Source organism: Physcomitrium patens, chromosome 14 (assembly GCF_059467195.1).
Source record: "Physcomitrium patens ecotype Gransden chromosome 14, ASM5946719v1, whole genome shotgun sequence".
Lineage (NCBI taxonomy): Eukaryota > Viridiplantae > Streptophyta > Bryopsida > Funariales > Funariaceae > Physcomitrium > Physcomitrium patens.
The window spans coordinates 14,905,777-14,916,482 of record NC_143423.1 but is presented as its reverse complement, the minus strand read 5'-3'; the positions used below and the strand labels follow the sequence as shown (position 1 = coordinate 14,916,482).

At 28.3% G+C, this 10,706-nt stretch overlaps 1 long non-coding RNA gene across 1 annotated transcript; it reads right to left on the bottom strand.

Moving 5' to 3' along the window:
• Positions 1-9,580: 9,580 nt before the first annotated feature.
• On the bottom strand, positions 9,581-10,706 carry LOC141046156 (uncharacterized). Its single transcript, XR_012218883.2, has 2 exons — positions 10,233-10,706; positions 9,581-10,014 (listed from the first exon to the last, which is right to left on the bottom strand). It is a non-coding gene; the product is annotated as an uncharacterized LOC141046156 (long non-coding RNA).

The following is a 10,706-nucleotide window of genomic DNA, read 5'->3' as shown; positions in this document are numbered from 1 at the left end:
TGTCTTACATTTCTAAGTTTTTTTAACACATAACAAATATAAAGTTTATATTATTTTATTTTCTTAAATTAGATTAAAATTATTTTTAGATAATAAACAATAAAATCTCTTAAAATTTCTTTAAAAATATTTTTTATTAAATATTAAATATTTATTGATATATTTGTAAGTTCAAAAAGTATGACATTATATTCAAAATACCTATATTTGATTCAAAACATAGCTTTTTTAGTTATTTCCTTCTTTAATACATGTAAAGTTGTATACTATTCATAGTTTTATTTTTATATAGTTATTTATTTTATTTAATTGTTAAATAAATTTTAAAATAAAAAATAGAAGATTCTTATTTTTTATGGTGATTTTATTGAATCCTTCATACTTGATATACATTCATATTAATCCGTCATTTTTTTCACAAACAAAATAAAAATTTATGTTAAAACTTTTGAATGACATATGAACTATTTGACAAGGTTTTTATTGATGTACTTATATAATACAATTAATTTATTTTACAATAAGCTATAGATTGATCCAAATGGTGGTTGAGTTACTTCTTAAAGATCAATTGAGCAATTATAAAAACAATACTTTGAAGAATTATCCACATTTTTCTTCTCTAAGATATTTTAATAATCTTTATATTGACTTGGAATGTTTTTTGAAGTCTTTTCACCATCAAAAATAAGTATGGCATAAATATCAAAAATTGATTCTACTTTTGAAATATATATAAAAGCTCTTGTACGTATCAATAAGAATTTTGATGAATCGGACTTATAACTTTCAATTTGAATAACAAAAGTTTAGATTTTACTATAGGAAAAATTTAAAATTTAATTTATTTGAAAATTATACTTTTTTAATAAAAATTAATCTAAAATGATTAGATTTGAAGAAGATTTAATAATATTAAATATTATCAAGCTATTATGACCATTAATTGTTATATCTATAAGAATAGATTTGTAGATAATATCTCTAAATGATAACAAATAACTATCTATGATTTCTATATGCGCAAGCTTATTTTTCTTTATTAAAAATATTTTATATTTTCTAATTAAGTCTTTATCTATAAAACAAGCTAAGGCCTCTAAATTTAATAAAGCAAAAACTTTGTAATTTTTTGATCCTAAACAAACATCTATTGTAAAATAAAGTAAAGGATCTAAAGAAAGAATAAGATCTTTACAAGGTATTATATAAGATTTCAATTGCATAGTTCTTATTATAATTGGATCAACTTGTTTTTGGACATATTATCTTCTTTTGCAATCATACTCCTCATTGTATTATTATGTTGCTTCTTTGGATGATGTATAATAGTGTGATTAGGTTTATTTCAATATAAGCACAATCCTTCCTCATGATATTAAGTTTTTTTATTGCTTAGATTTCTCACAATACAAGAACAATCCTTCTTAATAATATTAAATTTTTTATTGTTTAATAAGAAATTTAAAACATATTATATTAATTTGCTTAGGTTTTAGTCTTGATAAAAAAAAATAATAATTTATGAGTTATTTTCATGACTTGATTTGCTCCTTTCAAATCAAATCTTTTTTTTTGCTATTTTTTAAAAAATCAATTATTGCTTGTAATAGCATGAATAATAAAACTATTTTAATGATTTTTTTTAGCTTTGTCAATAATAATTCTATGATATTATCTATATATTTAAATAAAATTTCATTTATAAAGATTTTATTATTTCAATCTATATTACAAGCAAGATTTTAGAACTTAATAATAAAAATGGTAGCTGAATATCATTTTTTTAGTAAAGATAGAAATTTGAACTTTGCTATTATTTTTTTATTAATTTCTCCAAATGTGGCCATAAACACTTTTAAAAATATATATATAGATTATAAAAGAATTGTAAATCTTTTTCTATCAAATGTGCAAATCAAGAGAAAACACTTTCAAATATAAATGCATTCATGAATCCAACTTAAGTTAATCTATGAAGGTATTAGGAAAGATACAACCTTTGATAGAGCTTAACTTATTGTAAAAATCCTAAAAATATTGATTTTGTTCCATCAAACTTCTCTAACATATTAATCCTTACCTTTCTCATATAAAACCTTCAATACATGTCTATTTTAAAAAAACATGCATACAGCCTGAAAGCCAAGTTTTTTATATATGCATCATATGGCCAACATATACAATATGTGGCCAACTTATTGGCTAAGTTTTTAATCTACCAATCACCTATAAACATATATGAAATCAAATTTGTGTCTGTAAAACTTTTAAAAAGTTCTTTCATAAATTATTATTAAATTTATTTACTTCTACTTTATTCTATCTAATTTCTCTAATCTAGGTAAATATAAATATTTGTGGTATTATATTTTTATAAGCCTTGTCTTATAATTTTATTCGAATTTGACCTAGATTAATTTTTAAAAAATTAGTATTTTTTTAACATTTTATTAATATTTTTCTAAAAACTTAAAATTTCTATAGAATTTTCTTGGAATTTTTTAGGATTTAAAAGAGTTTAGATTTTTAGATGATGTAATATAGGTTCTAAGATTTATAGAAAAGAGGATTTAGAAATAATAGGATTTAGGATACAAGATAAACGATTATTTAGAATTAAGTTTTTTGAAAGAATTAAAGTTTTTAATAAGTTTATTTCTCAACACTTCATTCATTTTATTATAAGAAAATTACAAGATATACATGGTTTTTATTCTACAATTAGATGCATGAATTATTTTTATAAAAAATTGAATAAAATAATGAAGATAAAAATTCATTTCATAAAAAATTGATTTTGTATCAATTAATAAATATAAGAAGAAAAAAACCTATATATTTACAGTATTACGATTCAAAGATATTTTTATAAAAAAAATAATAAATTTATATTTATATTTAAAAAATTATGGATTTGAATTATATAAAATATTCAGATATAAAATATCAACATACATTTTTATTTTTTATATTAATATACCAATTTTTAATATTTTGCAAAAAAAAAATTCTAACTTAAAATTGTAATCTGAAAAAAAAATTAAAATATCAATAAAAAAATACGTATAAATTTTAATATCTAAAATAATTAAAAATATATATATTATCTAGAACTCTGATTTAAAAGGTTTTTTTAAAAATAAAACTAAAAAACTAACTAATATTTAATTAGAAAAATAATAGAAGATATAATGATTATTATAAAATACAACTTTTAAAGCTCCAACTAGCTATAATTGTGACAAAACATCCATAAATATTAAATTTAGATAGAATAAAATAGCCCATATTATTCTTGTAAAGATAAAATCATAAAAATATGGATAAAGAAATAAAATTTTAGTCAAAGAACTTTGTTCTTTTCTTTTACTATAGTCAATTAGATTTAGATTTTTGTGAAAGTTAATATACATACTTTCTTTTGAATTAATCAGTTTTTTTCTAAATTTTAAAATATAAATTTTATCTATTATAAAAAATTACTATATTAACAAAAAAATATAAAGTAAAAAAATTAAATTTATAAAAAAAATGCTACAAATCTTATTTCTATTTAATTCTACCAAAAATGAATCCAAGTTATCTAATATATGATTTTATTTTTCTAAAAATAATGAGAAAGAAGAAAGAAAAAATCTATTGAATAATATTACAATATACTTAAGAAACCATTGTTGTATTACATAAAGCCTTGCTTAAGAAGCAACAGGAACTTAGTTGTAGAAGATAAATTGGAAATTGTAATAACAAGGTTCTAACAACTATGATAAAATCCAAAATAAATCCCAATTAAAGCTTAAAAATCTTAATAAAACTTTAATCAAATCCAAAAGAAATATTAAATAAATTATAAAAGAAATATAAAGAATTCCTGAAGATTTTTAAAACAAATTATAAAGAATTTTATAAAATTCTAAAGAAACATCAAAAATAAAAATCCTAAATAAATACTAAAAATAAAAATCATAAGAGAATTCTAACCAAATTCTAATCAAACCTTAATAAAATCTTAAATAAATCTTAAACCATATCCTAAATAAACCATAAATCAAATCTTAATCAAATCTAAATCAAATTCTAATCAATTCTTAAATTTAAATTAAATACTAATAAAACCCTAATAAAATTCTAATAAAATCCTGATAAAATCTTAAATCCTAAACCGAATCCTTATCAAATCTTAATCAAACCTTAAATCCTAAACAAAATCTAAATCAATCCTATAACAAATTAAATCCTCAATAATTAATAATTGAACCATAAATTTGAACTCTAAATTTACACACTTTTTATTTATTTAATCAACAAAAAGTGAAAATAATTTGAAGATGATCAAATTTACTATATAGAAGAGAATTCCTATAATATGCTCAAGTATTGACTAGTCTCTTTCTTTAAACTTGATGCTAATATTTTAATATAAATATCTCTTGATTCTATTGTTTATTTGCTCTTAAACTTTGCATAGTTGTTAAAAAACAAGTTTATTACTTGTATACAAAATTTTAATTCAATCCACCAAGCAAATTGTTGCAAATCTTAGAAATCCTTGCTAGTCCTCTAAATTTTAATTTTCTAGACTTAATAATTTTGAACTTTATTAGCCTTAAAATAAAAAATTCAATCAAGCTCAAACTTATAACACACATTCAATATAAAAATAATTATTAAATTTTTAAAACAATCCTTGTAAATTACCTACCAATCTTATAAAAACTTTTAAAGTATTAACTCTTTATGTTTCTCAAAAACCTAAAGTCATCTCTAAATATTTTTGACCTTGTAAAGCCTTTACAAATTCATTGTAAACTCAAATCACTTAAAATCAACTCCCAAAGAACTTTTTCTTAGTCTGCAATCAAATCCCATTCTTTGATTAATCAAGAAACTTGTGAATTGTCATAGGTGCACAATATTATGCCTTGGGATTTGATTTTCATTCATGTTTACAATTGGTCTTTTTGAGGTATAAATTTTTACTTTTTCAAAGTAATTTTTACTTTTTCAAAGTAATTTTTATTACAAACTACTCTTAGTTCTTTTAAAAAGATATATATATATATAAATTTTCTTATTTATTTAATTTTTGTCTCGTTTATAGCCATACAAAGTAAGTAGAAGCCCATTTTGCAAAGAGGCAATATTAGCACTTATTAGTTTTATTATCTTCTTGACTATTATCTACACTTTGAAAATAAGTTGCTACAATATTTTTAATTGAGCTCTTCTATAATATTATCTTTTATTTATTTATTTTACCTAATAGTTGTATTATAATATAATATTGTTAAAACAAATTAATATATAATAATTACATAAAAATTATATAAATTTTTGTTACATTTAATTTAAAAAAGAGAAAATATAAAAAAATAAAAATTTCATAATCCATTATATATGAATCTTTCATTATAAATTTATTCTAATTATTTTTAATATAAATAAATATTTTTTTGTATGCAAAGAAGTATATGGCTTAAAAAGATATCTATGCAATATATATATATATATATATATATATATATATATATCCACCTTGTTTGAATAAAACATTGTACCATAATATTTGTTGTGGTGGTAAATTTAATTGATGTATTACAAAAAAAAAGAAAGAGGGAAAAAAAAAAAAAAAAAAAAAAAAAAAACATTTTTAAAAAAGATAATCTATAATTTCAAAAGCATTTTGATGCCTTTAAGAAAAAAAATAAAATCTATTGTTTATTCAAAAAGATTAAGCTTTGATATTATAAATATTAATTTTCTTAAATTTTTGAAGATATAAATCTTAACAAAACTCTAAAAATATTAAATTTTTAACTTATTTTAAAAATAAAAAATAAATAAAGAGAAAAGAAATAGTTATAATATAAAGAAGAACTAGAATGTCTTTTGCCAAATACAAAGAAGCTAAGGAGTTATAAATTGAAGACTAGAAAATATATATATATATATATATATATATATAAGGATAAAGATGACTTCACTTTTATTTCTATACATATTAGGTAGCAAGAAAGCCTTGTAAAAGCTTTCTACAAACCATAAGATATGTAGGTTAAGTGTCAAGTTGTAGGTTCCTTCAAACACAATTTTTTAAAAAATAAGAAAATTAAAAAATAAGTTTCAATAGCCATAAGACATATCTATATAAATCTAAGTATTTAATTTATGTCTATGAAACTTCTTCAAAGCTTTTTGATGAAGATATCATCTATTTAACATGTTCTACCTACTTCTACTCCTATTTACTTAAATAATATAAACATCTGCTACAAAAACAATTTAAAGTACATTGACAACCTAAGTAAAAAATATCAAATTTTTAGAAACATCCACAAAATGTGTGTAAAACAAATTTAAGACAATGATATTAAAAATTAACAAAAGACTATAGAAATGAAACAAAATAAAAAAGAAAAAGAATCATAAACTATCAATGTACAAAACCTCTACCCAATATATGTCAAATATTGACTCAAAAAAGGGATACATGAAAAACTCCTATCATAGTGATACTAGTTGAATAATTTCTACAAACTATATAAAAGACAAAAGAATCATAAACTAGAAAGAATTTGCAGCATGCTGACTACAATTTACCTTCTGGAGATGAATTCAGCTCTTCACCATTGACGACGCCCACCCAAGAGGAAGTTATGCATGCTTCTCGAAGTCATGCAAATTTGTTTTCATGTGGGCACTGAATAATCTGTAAAACCTTTATACCGAGGTCCGGATCTTGAAAGTTTTGAAGAAACAACCTTTGAGGAAATATCGAGTGATTACACTTCTTTGTTTCAGACTATTTTATGTCTTAAATGTGACACCTTCATGTTTAAGTTCCGGGATGTGACCTCGATCGTTACGAGGTATTACCCAATGAAGAGTAAGACGGCGATAGTTTGCAGGTAAAGATTGAAAGAACAAGGAATTCACTGGCAGATGCTATTGACGGGTTGTAAGCTTTTTGCATTGTTGAAATGTGTTGCAAAGAATGCAAGGAAAGGAGTGTTGCGGTTGTAAGGGTGCCAGATGTTACTGTAGGGGTGATGAAGGTCTTAGCTAGCAAACAACGATGTGACGGAATGAGTTTCCACGACACTTGAAGTGGGTATCGTCTTTGAGCCTTAGTAGCGATCGAAATGTAACGTTCATTCTTGTGTGGATCTCTTGCATCTACATTTCTAGAAGTAATGGAAGACAAGGCATGAACTACATCAACTAATCGGAAAGTTTTAAGGTGTATTTGTTTGGCAGCGACAGGAATCGAGCGAGAGTGAAAAATGTGCAAGCAGTATTCGAGACCTCTACAGTGGTCATGGAAGATGGGGGTATCTTGGAAGTTGATAACAGGGGGGGGGGGGGGGGGGGGGAGCTATTTCGCAGCTGGGTCTGTGCACTCTGGTATCAACATTCCTGCCTCTTATCAAGGTTAGAATCTGGCTTTAACCTCCAAAATAATCACAGGAATGAGAGGATTCGCACTATCTGCACATTAAGCTTTCACTTCATCTTGTGAGGTGCATAATATTCGTTCATCAACCAGACAAAGAGGATTTAAGCTTTGGGAACTGATCTCTATGAACCCTAACACAGATTATAAAATCTGAATAGATACGATGAAAGATCATAAAAGAGACATCTATAGAATATGTAAAGCAGAGAAACCGCAGATATTGTTGCGTAAACTAATTTGGCATTGCCAGCCGATCCAAAGCAGAATCCAATCTGCCGGAGGTATTCTCACCAACCGATTAGATTTAATCGGCACTGAATGGAGTGCAACACAATCTATGTATTGTGTTGAATTCAGGTAAGTAAACAAGGAAACTGAGTGTGGCCAAGGCTGTTGTGCAAGTCATGCTCTGACAATCTATGTATTGTGTTGAATTCAGGTAAGTAAACAAGGAAACTGAGTGTGGCCAAGGCTGTTGTGCAAGTCATGCTCTGTTGTGTGCTCTTCATTTCATTACTCGAGGTTAAACAGATTTCCATGTTCCTTGTTCACCCTACAGAATATTCATAGCAGAACTGCAGAAATTGAGAAGGCTGCAAATTACGTGCGACATCATGCGTGAGCATCGCGTTTATCCAACTCGAAAAGCAGTGTTGCAGGGGTGCGGACGATCACAATTTGCAACATCACCATAAGGGAGAATAGATAATCCATCGCGTGTTTCCAAATCCGGTTCTGGTGGACTGGAGGAGAATCCATCTTTATTAATCGCTAAGAGCTTGAAGTATTTGTAACCCAATTGCTAAAGTCATCGTTCAAAATCATTACAAGTCTCAATGTGTAAGGTTCATGAGAATAGATGATAATCCCGTTGGGTGCTTCGTAACCATCACCCAGATTCCTAAGATGTGTATCTTGGACCTCATGATTTGCTTTTCGAGTCACGGTAACTTCGGAAGCCTGAATCATGTGACTGAGGGCTTCTACGATCGTCAGGGAGAACCTATGAACCAGCTTTAGTACCGAGGAAACTTATGGATTCATTGTCTGTGTGTGTCAAAGGCGCAGAAATGTGGCCACACGAGGAGTTGCAGAATCCAGCAAAGTGGGTGAAATGGTTGCTTTACGTGAGTGACCTTCAGAACAGGGTGAGGATCACCCATACGCAAACTAAACTGTTGTTTCTGGTGCTATAACGCATATCAGTTCGATGTCAACGATAGTCTCATTCAAGGTGCATCGAGTTCGTCAGTCTACTATTGGGGCAATGCGATCACCTTTTCGTTCACCATTTGCTGGAAACTTCACGATTCTTTGGGTATACTTCTTGGTGTTGGCCGCACGGTCCTAAGGGATATTCTTGCCACTCACAGGTTCTGGTTTGTCAAGAGATGGTAGTCCTCTATACGGGAAGAGTGAGGATGATTCTGAAGGTAATACTCCCTGTCTCGATCAAGGTAAGGCATCAAGAGGACGCACTAAATGTACAATGCGTGGTCACAGCCAATGCCAAGCAGCGAAGCTCCTGTGCACTAACTGAGGGGTTCAATTCAGTGGGCAGTTCAGAGCTCGAGTAGGACAACAATGGGCCATGCTCAGGAAGAATGTTAGACAGGGCAGCAGGTTGGGGACTGATCTGCACGCGAATAAAGCTTGCAGACATATCATTTTTTCTTAAAAAACTGTATGTTTATACAGGGGTTTGTCATCGTGTTCCATTTTGTGGCGTGAGATGGTAAGATTTTCACGTTAAGAAAACCATAAGATGACTTTGGTATGTTTTATATCTGTTCCTTTTGGCAACGTGAATGTTGAAGGCATGGAATAGGAGAACGAACGACGCAGTCGACAAGGCTACAGACCTCACCTTGGTGGACTTGCAAATCACATGCTTCACGTTGTACATATCGCGCCGTAATCGTGATGGAGATAAGTGTTCATTTGATGGGAAGTATTCAGGAAGAGCAGGCTGTATTTCAGTGACTAATGGAGATGTCAATGCAGATTGGAATGGCTCCATCTCATAAGGCTGCGATGGAATTGGAGAGCATGGAGGTCAGGAAGGTTGAATCCCATCTTCAATGACAAACGAGTTGATATACGATTTGCTGAAAAAAATAATTCATAACGTGTTGTTTTATTACAGTATTAGTAACGAATTTATTTACATGTTTATGTCAACAACGAAGTTGTTACTGGAAGATCGAAGGCACTCGTAGACATACTTAGATTCATTGTAGGTAAATCTAGCTTGAAGAGGACAATGCATGTACAAGACCTAGTCAATTTTGTCGCCTTGCCCACTCTAATCCCTCTATGTGGGCTACTTGATCGTTCAATACCCTTTAAATTTGAGCTACATATATACATTCTACCCCTTGTGTAGTAGCATCTGAAAATGATAGCACATGCTTATGTTTATGAATCACTCGTTTGAGCTTCTTCAATTTTGTACAGTGAACAGTTAAACTTTCATTATCTACCTAATTGGAGTTGACACCTCTGTGCCCTCAACAAAAGCTCTTGGCTGCAACAAGCGGAGTGCCTCTACATACCTGAAACACTATTTGGAAAAATCACAAACTAGAGAACACCTGACCCTGATGACTAGGGAGCCAAAAACGAGCCTTTCTAAAGCCTTGTGCAAACTTCAACATTGTATGGTGATTTAAAATAAGCAAGGAAAAAGACAAAACAGCACAGTAACACACCTCTTTGGAAATGCACTTAAATAACAAAGAACTTGAAATACAATAACCTCATGTGTATGTACCTCTGGAAACAAAATCATGGGCCCATGTATTGCAAGCACCTCTTTTCAGTAATCCTCTTGGAATTGTTCAAACCCTCTATTTTTGAATCAAGTGCCTTCATTAGGGTTCTGTGGCAAACCATAAACAACACAGTGACAAGTTTTTGAAGCACACAGCGAGGCACAATTGATTCTGCCTTGAGAGAGAGAGCACTGACTGAGCTTGTGGTAGGGTTTTGGTTGCAAAAACACACAACTGGCAAACACTAATTCTTGTGTTCTAATTTTATTTTTTTTAAATAATCTTAGGAAAATCAAATCGCCACTGCACTACTGAATCTATGCTAGCAACATGGGCTAGTTCCGCTTCTTCAACGTCTAGTGGGGGCAATGCGCCAACCAAAGAGGATTGTGAGTTTGTTAGGGCACACAAAACAGACAGAGGATCACGTCCTGGAGATCAACTGTCTGCAGTCAGGATTTGAACAGTTTTCA